The sequence below is a fragment of the Gymnoscopelus microlampas genome, assembly GCF_963454915.1.
Source record: "Gymnoscopelus microlampas genome assembly, chromosome: 15".
NCBI classification, from domain to species: Eukaryota; Metazoa; Chordata; class Actinopteri; order Myctophiformes; family Myctophidae; genus Gymnoscopelus; species Gymnoscopelus microlampas.
The window spans coordinates 39,977,110-39,992,529 of record NC_139952.1 but is presented as its reverse complement, the minus strand read 5'-3'; the positions used below and the strand labels follow the sequence as shown (position 1 = coordinate 39,992,529).

Genomic DNA, 15,420 nt, shown 5'->3' with positions numbered 1-15,420 from the left:
ACAACAAATAGCATCTTTAACCCCACACCGCCTGTTAACCAGTAACTGATTCAACCACTTGAACCCCAGCATCCTTATTCTGGGGGGGAACATTAGCCAAAAATAACTGCGTGGCATTTGTGATGCATTGTGAGCTTGTAGATCTGCTATTTGGGGCGAAGAGATTCTCTAGTTCTCTAGTAGCAGCAGTGCTTAGATAATTTGTTATGAATGGAGAATGTTATTTAATTATGAAAACTAATGTAATTATGTGAATTACGGCACAGATGATGGTGCTTCATAATGCCAGACCAGTGAATGGCTGAGCTGTTGGCAGCAGCGCTCAGCTGAAAAGTTAGACGCCATTTGTATCCCTGTTGGTGTATTATAATGTCATGATAATACATGACTTGCTATATATTCTTTTTCTATAATGCTTCATAACAATAATCATAACACTTTATGATGCATTTTATAATGACTTATAAGGTCATCGTAATCGGCTTATAAAACTGTATAAGTACAGTCATGAGGACTCATAAGTACTCATAATGCAATCATATCACATTATAAAGCCTTTTATAATGACTTATAGGTCAAGTATCATACTACTTCATAATTGCAGGTCACTCACAGTCCTTTTCTGTTGGCCAGGATCTTGTTTCATAATAATTCTCATAGTTGTAATACACTGTAATAATTATACAATGCATTACAACTGTTATAATACAGTGCATTATAGTGTGATTATATAGTGTCACTGGTCATTGAGTGCTTTAAGTAAAGTAGAATAAATAGCATTACATAATATGTGCAAGAACAACACAAAAGGTTTCTGCCTACACCTTCAGAAATGTAATTACTTCAAACTTTACACCTAAACATTATCATTATGTATTAATACTATGGCAATTATAATACCATGATCCTTGAAAAGAAAAATGTCTGTGAGTGTCCAGCAATTATGAAATATTATAATAAGTGACCTTATAAGCCATTATAAAATGCTTTATGTGTTATTGTTATAAAGCACTATTAGTATTCATGTGTTCTCATAGCTATAATTATACTGTGTTATAAGCAGATTATAATGCATTATAAGTATGTTTATGATGCATTAAGACATGGGATGCATAACAAGAGATGGGGAAGTGAATATCCCTTTATTATGGGGGGTGGAGTCACACATTCTTTTGCAAAAATGGTCAAGCAGTGAGCACAGTCATTCTATATTTGTTTTGGATGAATGACTATCTACCAACTATTAAACCTGAACAGAGTTGGATGTTTTTATTATTAAAAGTGGAGACACATGTAAAAGTGGAAAAGTAAACGGTTCAAATGCCAGAGTCATAACAACTGGTCTGTTTCATGCATTGTTTGTTTAATTAAATGAAAGTTAAATTAGAGTTTATTTCAGTAACACAACCAGAGCCTTGTTGCAATGTACTGTAGCACTGGTCCAAAGCCTACCTTTTCACAATGTCCTACGAAAACACAGAGAGAGATGACAGTAGGCCTACATCTGAGAGTTCACACACCCCAGAAGTTCCTCGCCAAACATCATGGCCGCCAGTTTTTGCCTCTAAAATTGCCGCACCATGAATTTTGCAGGTTGTAGCCTACAGATATAATGTTGACTTAATCAACCACCAAGGAGCTTCAGGTAATACAGATGAACCCTAACCCTTTATTGATCGTCTGAGGTGAAGGAGTCAGAGCAGCAACAGAGTAGCAGTAGTGAGAGTAAAACGGCAGAAACAATGATTGATTGAAACACACATATATGTATATAGTGTGTTTATTTATAGCTTATTAAAATATGGAGTCAGCCCCCCCCCCCTCCTGCATCCCTGCATACATGTCTGATATCATTTCTCAAAATGTGTTTCCGTTCAACTAACAGCTTCTCTGCGTATGAATATATGTGCAGGTCGACCAAAATATTTGCCACAAACTGCAACTAAAAGTTTTTTCCTCCTGTAGTATGGGTCATCATGTGTCTTTTTAGACTATTTGAGTGAACAAAGCCTTTTCTACAAACATTACATGTAAAGGGTTTTTCCCCTGTATGAGTCCTCATGTGTGTTTTTAGATTATTTCTGTCACCAAAGCATTTGCTACAAACTTTACAAGCAAATGGCTTTTCCCCTGTATGAGTCCTCATGTGTTTTTTTAGACTATTTGAGTGAACAAAGCCTTTGCTACAAACATTACATGTAAAGGGTTTTTCCCCTGTATGAGTCCTCATATGTGTTTTTAGATTATTTCTGTCACCAAAGCATTTGCTACAAACTTCACAAGCAAATGGCTTTTCCCCTGTATGAGTCCTCATGTGTTTTTTTAGATCATTTGACTGAACAAATCCTTTGCTACAAACTTTACATGTAAAGGGTCTTTCCCCTGTATGAGTCATCATGTGTGTTTTTAGATTACATGACTTAACAAATGCTTTGCTACAAACTTTACATGTAAAGGGTTTTTCCCCTGTATGAGTCCTCATATGCTTCATACAACTAAAACTTTTCTTCCCTGTGTGACTCTGCATGGAGTGAGTTTCTTTCGATGATTTGAGGTCCTTGGACATCTTGTTTAATAGTGACTGATCTACACTGGTCTCCCATTCATCACTGTCTTCAGTGATGTCAGATTCAGAACAGTGTGAAGAGAGGTGCTGATCATCACTAGTTGGTAGTGATGCTCCACAGTCCTCTAAATCAGCTTGTGTTTTCATGTGTTCAGTTGAGGTGCTGGCTAGAGGCTCTGTGTCTCTCTTTTCGCCATCATCATTTTCACTTTTCACTGCTAGTAATGTCAGCATTGGCCTATTAACCTCTTCTGGTCTTTGAAGTTGCTCCTCTGTTTCTTCTTTAATGTATGAAGGCTCTGGTTCCTCCCGGATCAGACTGGGGCTCCTCTCCTCTTCAAGGGAAACCTCTCTACACATAGGGAGGTGCTGGACGTCTAGGGAAAAGATCAAATGAAAGCAACCATGACATATTTTAACTTAAAATGTTTTCATTAAGTGTTACCGTACCTCTGTTTCATAGGTGTGGTGGAGTAATCTACACTGTAAATAAATGATAGATCTTTCTTAAGCACCTGCTGGTCATATATATGATTCAGACAGCTGAATTCTACCCCCACAATCTTGCTAGCCCCCCCTCACAACCCTGTTAAGGGCATTTTTATAACGCCATGGTTTCCATACCAACAAATGGCAGCAAAGGAAATAACAGACTCTACAAAAGCTCTGTAGAACAAAATCATCAATGACTTATCCACCTGAAATTTGGCTAGCTTCCTTAAACAGAAGAGGCACTGCTGACCTTTCTTACACACCATTTCAGTATTAAAATCAAATTTCAGGTGATTGTCAATAATGGAGCCGAGATATTTATAAGTGGTTACCAAATTCACTGTCTGGCCATTTATGACTACTCTGAGGAGCTGGTGGCAATCGTCTAAAATCAATGCACATGTCTTTAGTCTTTGTGACATTAAGTTGTAGAAATGCCTCTTCACACCAGGAAACAAAGTCATCTACAACTGGGCCATGACTAGCCTCACTATCACTCAGAAGACTAACAATCACAGAATCATCTGCAAATGTAACAATGTGTCTGTTGTCATGTTGACTCCTACAATCATTAGTATACAGGCAATCTGGGAACCCAGAGACAACTGAAAAGGAAAAACAGCGACCTCTGCTGTTTGTTCCTCCTCAGTTGGCTCTGGGACAACCTCAACGTAGCACCAGTGCGCAATGAAACCGGTGTTTTGGTCTGCCTTCAGCGCTCCACTTCCGGGTGGTGCAACTATGTTTTCATTCCCACTAACAATATTTCTACACGGAACACTAACACCACTTCTCCCAGAGAACATAGATCGTTTTGGTTATAAGCCCACTTGTGTCTATGATGAAAGAGCAAGTTAAAATGTGAATATCTTTCCGTGGTTTTGTCTGCTTCAAGGACGCTATTGTTAAATGAATTTCAGCTTGTATTCAGTGGGATTGATTGGGAAGGGAGCGCACAGACAGTAAATCCCGCCCACTACATTTGATTGGGTAAAGCGCGGCCTGCTTCCTGATCTGAAGGCACGCCCACTTGTAAGCTAATGCGTACACGCTCTGAACGGGCGTGTACTATTGAATCGACAGATTCAATAGCGCAGCTCTGAATCTGTTCTTGAGAGATTCGTATACAGGATATACAAGAGTGGGGAAAGTACATCTTCTATAAGTTCAAGATGGCGGACGTGGCTGGTGCTGCTCGAGGTGCTCCAAACAAACCTTGAATAAAACCAGAAATATACACAACGGTTGATGGCAAAACTATCGTGGAAGATGAACTCTTAAACTTCCTCGTTGTTAAAATGAAGACCCTCAATCAGGATGACATTGTTCTAATGGCTGTGAATCACTTTGGTGGATTGAAGGCTTCCGTTTGATCTTTGCCCAGGTACACAGCAAAATGTGGCTCATAAAGGGGCACAAAAAGATGCAAATAACATCAAGAGTTGTCTGAAACTACTCAACGAGGCTGGTGAAAATGTTCCTCGCTTTGTGTCTCATCATTTAGATGAGTTAACACCGATGACTTTTAACAGCCTTGATGTCTCCTGTCTAGTCAGTAAAATCGAGCGCTTAAGCGCGGATATATCCACCATGAAGCAGGCTGTGGGTGTGCAGTCTAATACCTGTGAGGATCTCCGTGTGATAACTGCGGATATAAATCAACGCTTGTGTGTGATTGAGCAACCAGATGCCAACAAGGCGAGAGCGCCCGCTGCCAAGGCCTGTGAGATGGCCCTGTGCCGCGGGGTGGAAACCACAGAGCCTACGCTTGGAGCCTCGGTCCTGTATACCGGCGTTGAGGAGCCTCGGTCCTGTATACCGGCGTTGAGGAGGAGATAGCCTCGAACACTGCAGGGAACACTGAAGTGGCGAAGTCACCCGCATGGAGCCGTGTAGTGAAGAACGGATACCGCAAACATGTCCCTGGAATGTCTACTGCACAGGCCAAGCCTCGTCTGACTCTTCCCAGAAAAAAGAAGACGTATGGCATTGTTGGAACCGGTGCTGTGGGGAACATACGAGCTGTAAAGACTAAGATGGTGAGTGTGTTCGCCACAAAATTCTCACCCGACTTGGACACAGAGACACTGGCTAGTTATCTGAAAGACAAACTGTCTAGAGACGTAACCTGTCTAAAGATAGACACTGACCAAACCCGGTACAGCTCATTTAAAATAACAGCTGAGTGCAAAGAGGTTGGCGAGATGTATGATCCTCAGCTTTGGCCAGAAGGAACGTATGTACAGCGGTTCTACGAGCCACGTAAGCCCAGGGCTGCTGCTGCTGGGGCAGGTGTAAAGTTACTGCCTGTCATAAGGATGCGTGAGCCCGAGGCTGGGGCTTCGAGTACATGATAGACTTGTTTATGAACTATGAGAGTTGTGTCTTATAACTCGCGTGGCCTGCGCCTCGGAGAGAGCGCAGCGCGTTGTTATTGACAAGCTCCTAGAGAATGCTGCAACACAAGAATTAGCAACACAAGATCTTGATAAACTTAACTCTGTCCATAACGATTTCCATGGGGCAGGGGAATCAACGACAGACTTAAGTACAAGAATAATGCGTGGCAGGATCCCAGGGGGGTGGCCATTCTATGGCATAAGAAGCTCGACCCACTTGTCAGTGTGATTAGGCTGGAAGTGGACTGGTGCATGATAGGCATTAAAGTTGTGCATGAGAAGAACGTTTGTATCATTTTAAATGTTTACACTCCTTATGAATGTCATAAAAATAAGGATGAATACCTTAATAGGCTTGCTTTTATTAGTTCCTATATTAAAGAAAATGTTTACACATGCATATATGTCCTGGGTGATTTGAATGCTGACATATCAGATAGCAACTCAATGTTTGGTCAACATCTAACACAAGTTTATAAAGACAATAATGTTATTCTGTCCAGCAAGGTGCTGTTGCCAGTAGGCAGCTACACATATATCAGTGAAGCATGGCATACGACATCCTGGCTGGATCACTGTATAGCTACAGCCGATGCTCATTATAGTATAGAGAAGGTTGAGATCTTGTATGGTCTGGCCACAGCAGATCACATGCCTGTCTCTCTGACTATAAATGTTGAGGGTCTACCTGAGCTGGCCAGCCATGGTAGTCCAAAACAACCTGATAAATTGGACTGGGCAATCCTCACAGAAGATGACTTACAACATTACAAGTCACTGACTGATGTTTACTTAAGTAATATTGATTTACCTGTTGAGGATATGGAAACATTAACTGTAAGAATGATAGACATTATAGTGACCTGTGTAAAATGTATGACATGCTAGTACAATGTTTAGTTAATGGAAGCAAACCTTTTAAAAGAAAAAGGAGTAAACAACGTAATCTGAGACCTGTGGGAATGTCTATGTTCATGAGCTACATGTAGAGGCTAAAGAAGCCTTTAAATGTTGGGTTTTAGCAGGAAAACCTAGGCATGGCCCTGAGTGTGACCACAAGAAGCATGCAAATGCTAGGTTTAAATAGGCTGTACGATATATTAAAAGAAATGAGCAGGCCATGAGGGCAAACTCTATGGCCAAAAAGCTACAACAAAATAATGTTTATGAATTCTGGAAGGAAGTGAAGGTGGTTAACAACAGTAAGATGCCAATGCCTTCTAGTATAGATGGCATTACTGGGTCCGAAAATATTGCTGAGCTGTGGAAAAGACACTATGAAAACATTTTTAACTGCGTCAAGAGTGAGGTTTTTAATGTTGGTGAGGTTTCCCACAGTGATGGTGTGATTATCAGATCTGATGAGGTGAGCTATGCCATTGAGAAATTGCTTTTAACAAAGCATGTGGTCATTATCAGATAACAGCAGAACATCTGAAGCATGCTAGCCATAGAGTTTCAGTGCTGCTTGCTGTGTATTTCAGGGTTGTTGATGCATGCAGGCATATTGCCGGAATCCATGTTATCGGTCCTGTTAGTGCCTGTTGTCAAAAACAAAACTGGTAAGCTAACTAGCATAGAAAATTATAGACCTATTGCACTGGCGAGCGTCTTGTCCAAGGTACTAGAATGTATCCTTATGGAAAGGCTCAATGAATATATAGAAACAACTGACAATCAATTTGGTTTTAAGAAAACACATGGCACTGATTTATGTATTCATTCACTGAAGGAAATTGTCAGTCAGTACAGAAGGTCTAATAGTACCATATTTTTGTGTTTCCTTGATGCCTCTCAGGCTTTTGATCGCATCAATCATGGTAAACTGTTTTTAAAGTTACAAGAGCGAGGTGTCCCCTTGTATTTAATAAGGAAGTGCAGTTTTGGTACTCTCACCAAACCATGCAAGCTAGGTGGGGAATGAGTACGTCCACACCTTTTCTAGTGTCCAATGGAGTACGCCAGGGCGGAATTCTCTATCGATACAGTTAAATGGGTGTAAAACTGTGGAGGGATAACCTTATCAATCATATGATTTATGCTGATGATTTAGTTGTACTGTCTCCTTACAGTGCTGGCCTACAGCAGCTACTCAGTATATGCTCAGAATACGGAAAGTTGTTTGATATAAAGTTCAACTCTAAAAAGAGTGTGGTTATGATCTCTAGAACTAAGGACGATCAGAAGCTCACCTTTCCCTCTTTCTCATTGGCAGGTGAAGTATTAGAGGTTGTGAAAAAGTTTAAATACCTGGGTCACATAATCAGGGATGATCTCTGTGATGACGATGGTGTGCAGCGCCAGTGTTGTAAACTATATGGGCAAGCCAACATGCTGGCACAGTGGCACCCCAAGTATCACTTTTTAAAACATATTGCACTCTATATACAGTGTGGTGCCATTATAGCAGTGCAAAAATTAAAAAACTTCAGATGGCATATAATGATGCTTTTAGAATATTCCTGAAACTTCCAAGATGGACTAGTGCAAGTGAAATGTTTGTGACCAGTAATGTACCCACCTTTCATGCTGTATTGAGGAATTTCATGTTTAAATTGGACTGTTGGAGTCAAAGAATATATTAATTATGGCCTTAACAGGGATCACACGGAGTGATACAAGGTATTCCTCATGTTTATGGAAACACTGGAGGCAATGCTTATATGTTTTTTTTTTTTTTTTTTTTTTTTTTTTTTTTTTTTTTATAATTTTTATCCCACGATTTTTGTAACCCACATTTTTTCACCCAGTGCCAATTGCCTATGTAATCCTGGGCACTACCTACCCTCTGCCAGCCTAGGGAGAGCCCAAGCTGAAGCTCATGCCTCCTTCAATGCATGAGGAGCAAGCAGGCCGCTTCTTATCACCCGACAGGGGGGAGTTTCCCTGGTTGGACATAGCGCGTGGAAGGAACACGTTATTCCAACCAGTTCCTTTCCCCTCCATCAGGCGCCCCGGCTGACCAGGGGGAGGCAGTATAGTGACCAGGATTACTGCATGTTTTTGTGAGGGTATTAACTACCCTAGGAGACACGGGGAGAACATGCAAACTCCACACAGAGTAGGCCCTTTCACCAACCCCACCTAGGGTATGGGCGCCGATGACGTGGAGGAGAGAACACGCCCCCAGCGCCCACAGCGTCCCTGGCGGGAATCAAACCCAGGACCTTCTAGCTGTGAGGCGACAGCGCTACCGACTGCGCCACCGTGCCCCCTGCTTATATGTTTTTAATTAATGAACATAGTCTGGTACTCAGGCTATTCATGTGTTGTTGTTGTCTGCTTTGCAGCTCTGTTTTTATATGGACCCATGGTGTCTGAAATAAAGTTTATACAATAAACAACCTTTGGGTGAGACGGTGGATGATGTTAGTTCTCAAGACAATTTCCCATTCACCCATTCCCTCTGGGTTCTGTTTGTGAGGAAATCAAGAACCCAACCAATAATACCTGAATCTAAGCCAAAGTTGTTAACTCATTTTTCAACTAGTATGTGTGGCTGAATGGTGTTAAAGGCTGATGAGAAGTCAACAAAAAGCAGCTTTTTGTTGACTTCTCATCAGCCTTTAACAAGCAGCTAACTTCCAGGTGTGTAAATAGAAGGTTCAATAAGGTGATGGTAGCATCGGACACTCCTCTCTTGCCCTGTATGCAAATTAAAGCTAAAAAATGAAATAAAAAATAGGGCCTAGCTGTTCTGCACAGACAGTAAGCAGACGGTCACCTATGTTGTCTGGGCCTGGACTCTTCTTAGGTTTACACCTTTTAAAACGCGTGATCACACTATGTTCATCAAAGGAGAGATCATGAACCTTGGACTTCACCAACCCCTTCTTAAACTCAGAATGTTGCTCTTTGAAATCATGCACATCAAATCTGGGATAGAACTCATTAAATTCCTCTGGTAACTGCAGATCTGAATTATAGCCACTAAGTTGTATGTTAATCCTACCCTCTTCTCTACAATAGTTTTCATACTACTCCAGGCAGAGCCCACATTATTCATCCTGAGCAGATTTTCTATTTTGTCTTTATACCTCATTTTTCCAGCCCTAATTTCTCTTTCTCTATATTGCGCATCTCTATAAGGTTCCCCTCTTTAAATGCCTTTTCCTTTTTGTGCAATAGCCCTTTAAGCAACTTGGATACCCATGGCTTGCTGTTAGGATACTACGGTGATCCCTGTAAAAACAGTTTTACAGGGATCATCGTATTCTCACAATAGGATATCCAGCTACAAATAACATCAGTAAGTTCATCAATGTCATTACATGACTCTTTAAACATATCCCAATCAGTGCAGTCCAGACAACCCTGTAGAGACAGACAGGCATCGTCATTCCTCCAGTCCTTTACCCGGATAGTCTGTACATTTTCCCTTTTCAGCACTGTGCGAAATACAGGTATGAGATGCACACAGTTGTGGTCAGATCCGCGAGCCTACAGTTGTCACAATCATGATATTTTTGTTGGAAGATTAATTGTCATACAAATAATTGCAATTAACGCTTTAATTATGCTTTTGACATTGAACATTGGAACATATAGTATAAATTAAAAAAACAATCTTCGAATTTTACAATTTCATGAGCAAAAATTGCACAGGGCAGATATAACAAATAACTAGAAAATGACTGACAATGACCAGCACCAAAATATATATATTTTTTACTGAGAACAAAATAGGCGATACTTAAAGGTAGGGTATTTGATAGATTTGGGTTAAAAGAAAACGTTTTTGTTTTGTTAAAAGGTTCAACCAATATATTGTGATAGTAATCATTGCTATAGAGGTTTTTCAGTAACAGGGGTCTCTCCAGCTCTAATAAATAAAATACATTTTCAGGACAAAAATTGTATCCTGCCTTGAAAATGCATTTTCTAATTACTAAAGAGCTGGAGATACAGGGAGACCCATGTTACTGAACAAACATGCTATAGAAATGAGTTCTATCAGAATATAGAGCTATTTAACACTTATTCTTATTTTTAAAACAATCACTAAAATATCAAGCCTACCTTTAATAATTGTATACTTTCAAAAATGTTTAGAAATACTGGAAATTTACAAGCTCTTGTGGGCTAGTAGATCAGCTATTTCCGGTATTTTTGTAAATGTTTGAAAAAGTATTAAAAATTTTGGACACGGAAACGATCATGGCTTTTATTCAAAAATAATTGCGATTATCTAACAATAATTGCAATCAGGGTGTAATAATTGACTTGAAATTGTGTGCACAACTCAAGTGTCAACAAGTAGCTTCTTTACCTGGTGCACGGTTCAGAAGAGTTCATAAACAGAAGAATCACCCAAATTTAGAACATGGGAAAGTTCTAAAGTTCTCCTTTAGGTACCAGTTATTTAAACAAGCACGGACATACTTTATACATACAATAAACACCTTGAAATGTAAACTTGACTTTGTTTCTGAACCTACACCCATCTGACCTAGCAGCCTCTACGGGCTGATTGTTTTATTCTTATACAAATACTCATAAAGTTATTATTTGTATTTGTTTTTACCTGAGAGAGTGTTGCGCCAGGTCTTAATACGTAGTAATGTCAACGCGTCAGCCTCCTCATCCTGTTCCTCTTTAATCTGTGGAGGTTGTGGTTCCTCCTGGACCAGACTGGGGCTCCTCTCCTCATGTTGTGGAGGTTGTGGTTCAGAGGAAACCTCTTTACACACAGACAGAAGGAGGACAGATGAGGTACAGTAGCATCAGCACTAGCCCTAGAGGGGCTGTAATATTACATACAGTACATGTCATGGATTCCATTCCATATACACAGCCATAGATCTCTCCCTTCTGTGTCGTTGAGTCATCGCGGCGGCATTAACATAGTCAGGGGATATTAGCAGAATATTTTCCAATCTTGGAATAAATTCCTTACCAAAAAAAATCTTCACCAATGTGTTTGTAAAGGTGTCTAGTAACACATCTCACAAAGACTGAAATGCAGTAACCCTAGGAGAATTTTTGACAGCTCCTTAAAGTTGGGGTACCCACCATAACCTTGGTTAAAAAAAATCAAAAAAAGAATCCCAATTTAATTCTGTTTTAAGTAGCATGTGAGGGGTCAAACTAGGGTGTTTTTATGATTCTGAATCCATTGCAATCATTTGTTTTGCACCAAAACCACTCCTTGGGGTAAAAACGGCCATAGCCATGTATACTTTTTGTGTAAAAAGCCCATTGAGATTGGGCCGTTTTTAGCCCAAGGAGTGGTTTTGGTGCAAAACAAATGATTGCAATGGATTCAGAATCATAAAAACACCCTAGTTTGACCCCTCACATGATACTTAAAACATAATTAAATTAGATTTTTTTTAACCAAGATTATGGTGGGTAGCCCAACTTTAAGGAGCTGTCAAAAATTCTCCTAGGGTTACTGCATTTCAGTCTTTGTGAGATGTGTTACTAGACACCTTTACAAACACATTGGTGAAGATTTGTTTTGGTAAGGAATTTATTCCAAGACTTTTTTAATATCCCCTGACTAACAGGAGAGCTTGTTGAAGAGCTTCGTTTGTACTCACCCAATAATGAATTGCTACAAATTGAGATATATACATTTTAAGGTTCTGGTATAAAATGTGTATTTAGTAGAATATCTCCACTTTCCCACGGACCACATCTCCAACAGTGAGCACATACAGTGTATGGTATATGGGGCACACACCAGAGAAGTGGTTCTCACACTCTTTCATGTCAAGGTCGGAGCTATGTAGAGGGAGAGGTTCCGTAGGAGCTATGGCTACACCACAGTGTTGAACTTAATGAAAACATGTGTTTTTGAAGCGTGAACCAACCTGTTCTGTGTAGTTTGATGTTTGGCTGTAAAATCACATCCAGCAGTTTGTTTTGTTTCTCCAGTAGAGTTTCTAGTCAATCTAGTGTCTCTATCTCTCTCTGGAAGAGGTTGCACATGAACTCTGCAGCCGCACTGAGGCGCTCCAACACAAACACTCTGACATTAAGCTTCACACTACAAACATCAACACCATGCTGTTTTTCCAAAACACACAATATCTCCTCTCCCACCGACGTCAGGTGATCATTTATCGACAGCCGTACAGACTCCATTTCACACATTATACCTCCTTTATGCGACATTTTTCACCAGGTTTTCGTCTTCAAAAATCTTCTTCAAAATCTTCCTTGCATTACGTTGCAAATACACAACTACACGCATTTACTTCCGGGTCAACAAGTTACAAGTATGAGCAACAAAGGATCAAGCAGTGTTGCCTTTCGCCGCCTGGTGGAGGAGGTGTGTAACTAGAAGGGCTGGTATTGCGCCAGACACGTTGAGAGATTGTCACAGCTTCAGTGCATCTGTAGTTGGACTTTGTGTGGAATGTTTATAGACATATCTATTATTGAACTGTTGTTATGGATACCAGAGTGAAACAGGAGTCATGTAGTTTCACCTTGAGGCCACAAGAGGGAAGCTGAAGTCTGACTCAACCTCCATGACCCCAAACTGCAAAATGTGAAGAAATAAGCACAGATGATGTTGATGTTACCTGTTCAGTTGTAGACAGTGGTGGACAGTTTGCTAAAAATATTTTAATTAAAATGTAAAATTATGAAAACAATAACTATCAAACAAATGTACGTGTTTACACATGTTGTCAGCTTTAGTTGCTAGTTACTTTGCAGATTTGTACTACTAGTCCTTTATTGCGCTGATCAGAGCAATGGTCACCGAGTTATGACCATTTGACAAATAGCATCTTTAACCCCACACCGCCTGTTAACCAGTAACTGATTCAACCACTTGAACCCCAGCATCCTTATTCTGGGGGGAACATTAGCCAAAAATAACTGCGTCGCATTTGTGATGCATTGTGAGCTTGTAGATCTGCTATTTGTGGTGAAGAGATTCTCTAGTTCTCTAGTAGCAGCAGTGCTTAGATAATTTGTAATGAATGGAGAATGTTATTTAATTATGAAAACTAATGTAATTATGTGAATTACGGCACAGATGTTGGTGCTTCATAATGCCAGACCAGTGAATGGCTGAGCTGTTGGCGGCAGCGCTCAGCTGAAAAGTTAGACGCCATTTGTATCCCTGTTGGTGTATCATAATGTCATGATAATACTGTCACAGTCTGACCTAGGAGTGGGTGTGTCTGGATCAGTGTGACCACCTGCTTTCACTCACCTCCAATCAGGCCCACACTATTTAAGGCCCAGCCTCTCTACTGGCCATTGCCAGATTGTCTTGTTTGTCTTGCTGTCAAGCTTTGTACTGAAGCCTAGTTTCGATTCAAGTTTTGCCGTGTACTGATCTCTGCTTTGTCCCCTAGACCTTGTTTTTTGCCCAGTCCCTGCCTGTACCTCCGCCCTCGTTGACTGCCCCCCTGGATATCGACCCCCGCTTCCCACTGTTTATTCTCTGCCTGCCCCTTGCCTGCCTTTGACTTTTTGTGAATAAAGCCTGTTTTCAGTGCCTTCTGCGTCTGCATTCTGAGTCCTTCCATGTGCGCCTGACATTACAATCTGGCCATGGTGGACTCAGCAGACTGGAAGGCCCTGCAGGCGGCAGTGAATGAACATGGAGCCTTGCTGGGATCCCAACAACAGGGAATACAGAAGATTGACCAAAACCTGAGCACTTTGGCTAATTCCTTCCATGCACTCAATACTCAAATGCAACAGCTGAATGTGCAGGCTTCCTCTGCCGCACCTGTCCCCGCTCCTTCTCCTCAGCCTGCTGCCAGAGAACCCAGATTGCCCCCACCTCAACCTTACAACGGTGAGCCCGGAACCTGTCGTTCCTTTTTGTCCCAATGTTCATTGACTTTAGAGCTACAGGCCTCAACTTTCCCTACGCAGCGTTCACGTGTGGCCTTTATAATCACCTTACTCACTGGCAAGGCTCGGGAGTGGGGAACAGCCCTATGGGATTCTGATGACCCTATTTGTGGTAACTACAGGGACTTTACCAGTGAAATGAAGGAGGTTTTTGACCGCTCTGTTTCGGGCAGGGATGCTGCCAGACAGTTGCTACAGCTCAAGCAAGGCAGCAGGTCCGTTTTTGACTATGCCATTGATTTCCGTACCCTGGCTGCCTCATGTGGGTGGGGAGAGACCGCCTTGTTTGATGCCTTCTTGAGTGGTCTGTCAGATGCTGTTAAGGATGAACTGGTGTCACATGAGCTGCCAACTGAATTCCATGAGTTGGTGAAGCTGTCCGGCAGGATCGACGCTCGACTCAGGGAGCGGCGCTATGAGAGGGGTTTCTTCCGCCCTCGCCCACGGCCCACCACTGCTTCTCCGCCTCTCCAGGAGGCAGCCCCCCCTCCAGAGCCTATGCAGGTCGACCGTGCCAAGCTGTCCCCCGAGGAGCGCATTCGTCGCCGCCAGGAAAATGCCTGTTTCTACTGTGGCCAGATGGGTCATTTTAGCCTCAAGTGTCCACTAAAAGGCGACGCCCATCATTAGAAGCAGGGCTTCTGGTGGGCACTGCTCAAGGTAATTACCCTGCCAAACGTTCTTTGTTACCCATTATGCTGTTACTGTCTGATGGTACTCACCCCCTCACAGCCCTCATAGATTCCGGAGCAGATGAAAGTTTCATCTGCGCGGCCACAGCCCGTCAGTTGAGAATTCCTATGCTTCCCCTGAAGCAGCCCTTATTGACTAGTGCCATTAATGGACGGAGTCTCATGCGTATCACTCATGTCACAGAGCCTGTTGGGGTGCGAATTTCCGGTAATCATTCCGAACGCTTATCTTTTCACGTAATGGATAACCCTCATGTCCCCATTGTCCTAGGCTTTCCCTGGCTGTCGGTCCACAACCCTCATGTTAACTGGGCTGATAGCACAATTATGAGTTGGAGTCAGTTTTGCCACTCTCACTGCCTAACCTCAGCTGCCATTTCTCTCTCTCTGGAGCAAGACAGGACTGAGGAGTTCCCTGATTTGTCCTCTATCCCTCCTGAGTACC

At 41.7% G+C, this 15,420-nt stretch overlaps 1 long non-coding RNA gene across 1 annotated transcript; it reads right to left on the bottom strand.

Moving 5' to 3' along the window:
• Window positions 1-1,865: 1,865 nt before the first annotated feature.
• Window positions 1,866-12,566, bottom strand: LOC311062064. Its single transcript, XR_014602454.1, has 3 exons — window positions 12,273-12,566; window positions 10,982-11,137; window positions 1,866-2,943 (listed from the first exon to the last, which is right to left on the bottom strand). It is a non-coding gene; the product is annotated as an uncharacterized lncRNA (long non-coding RNA).
• Window positions 12,567-15,420: the final 2,854 nt, after the last annotated feature.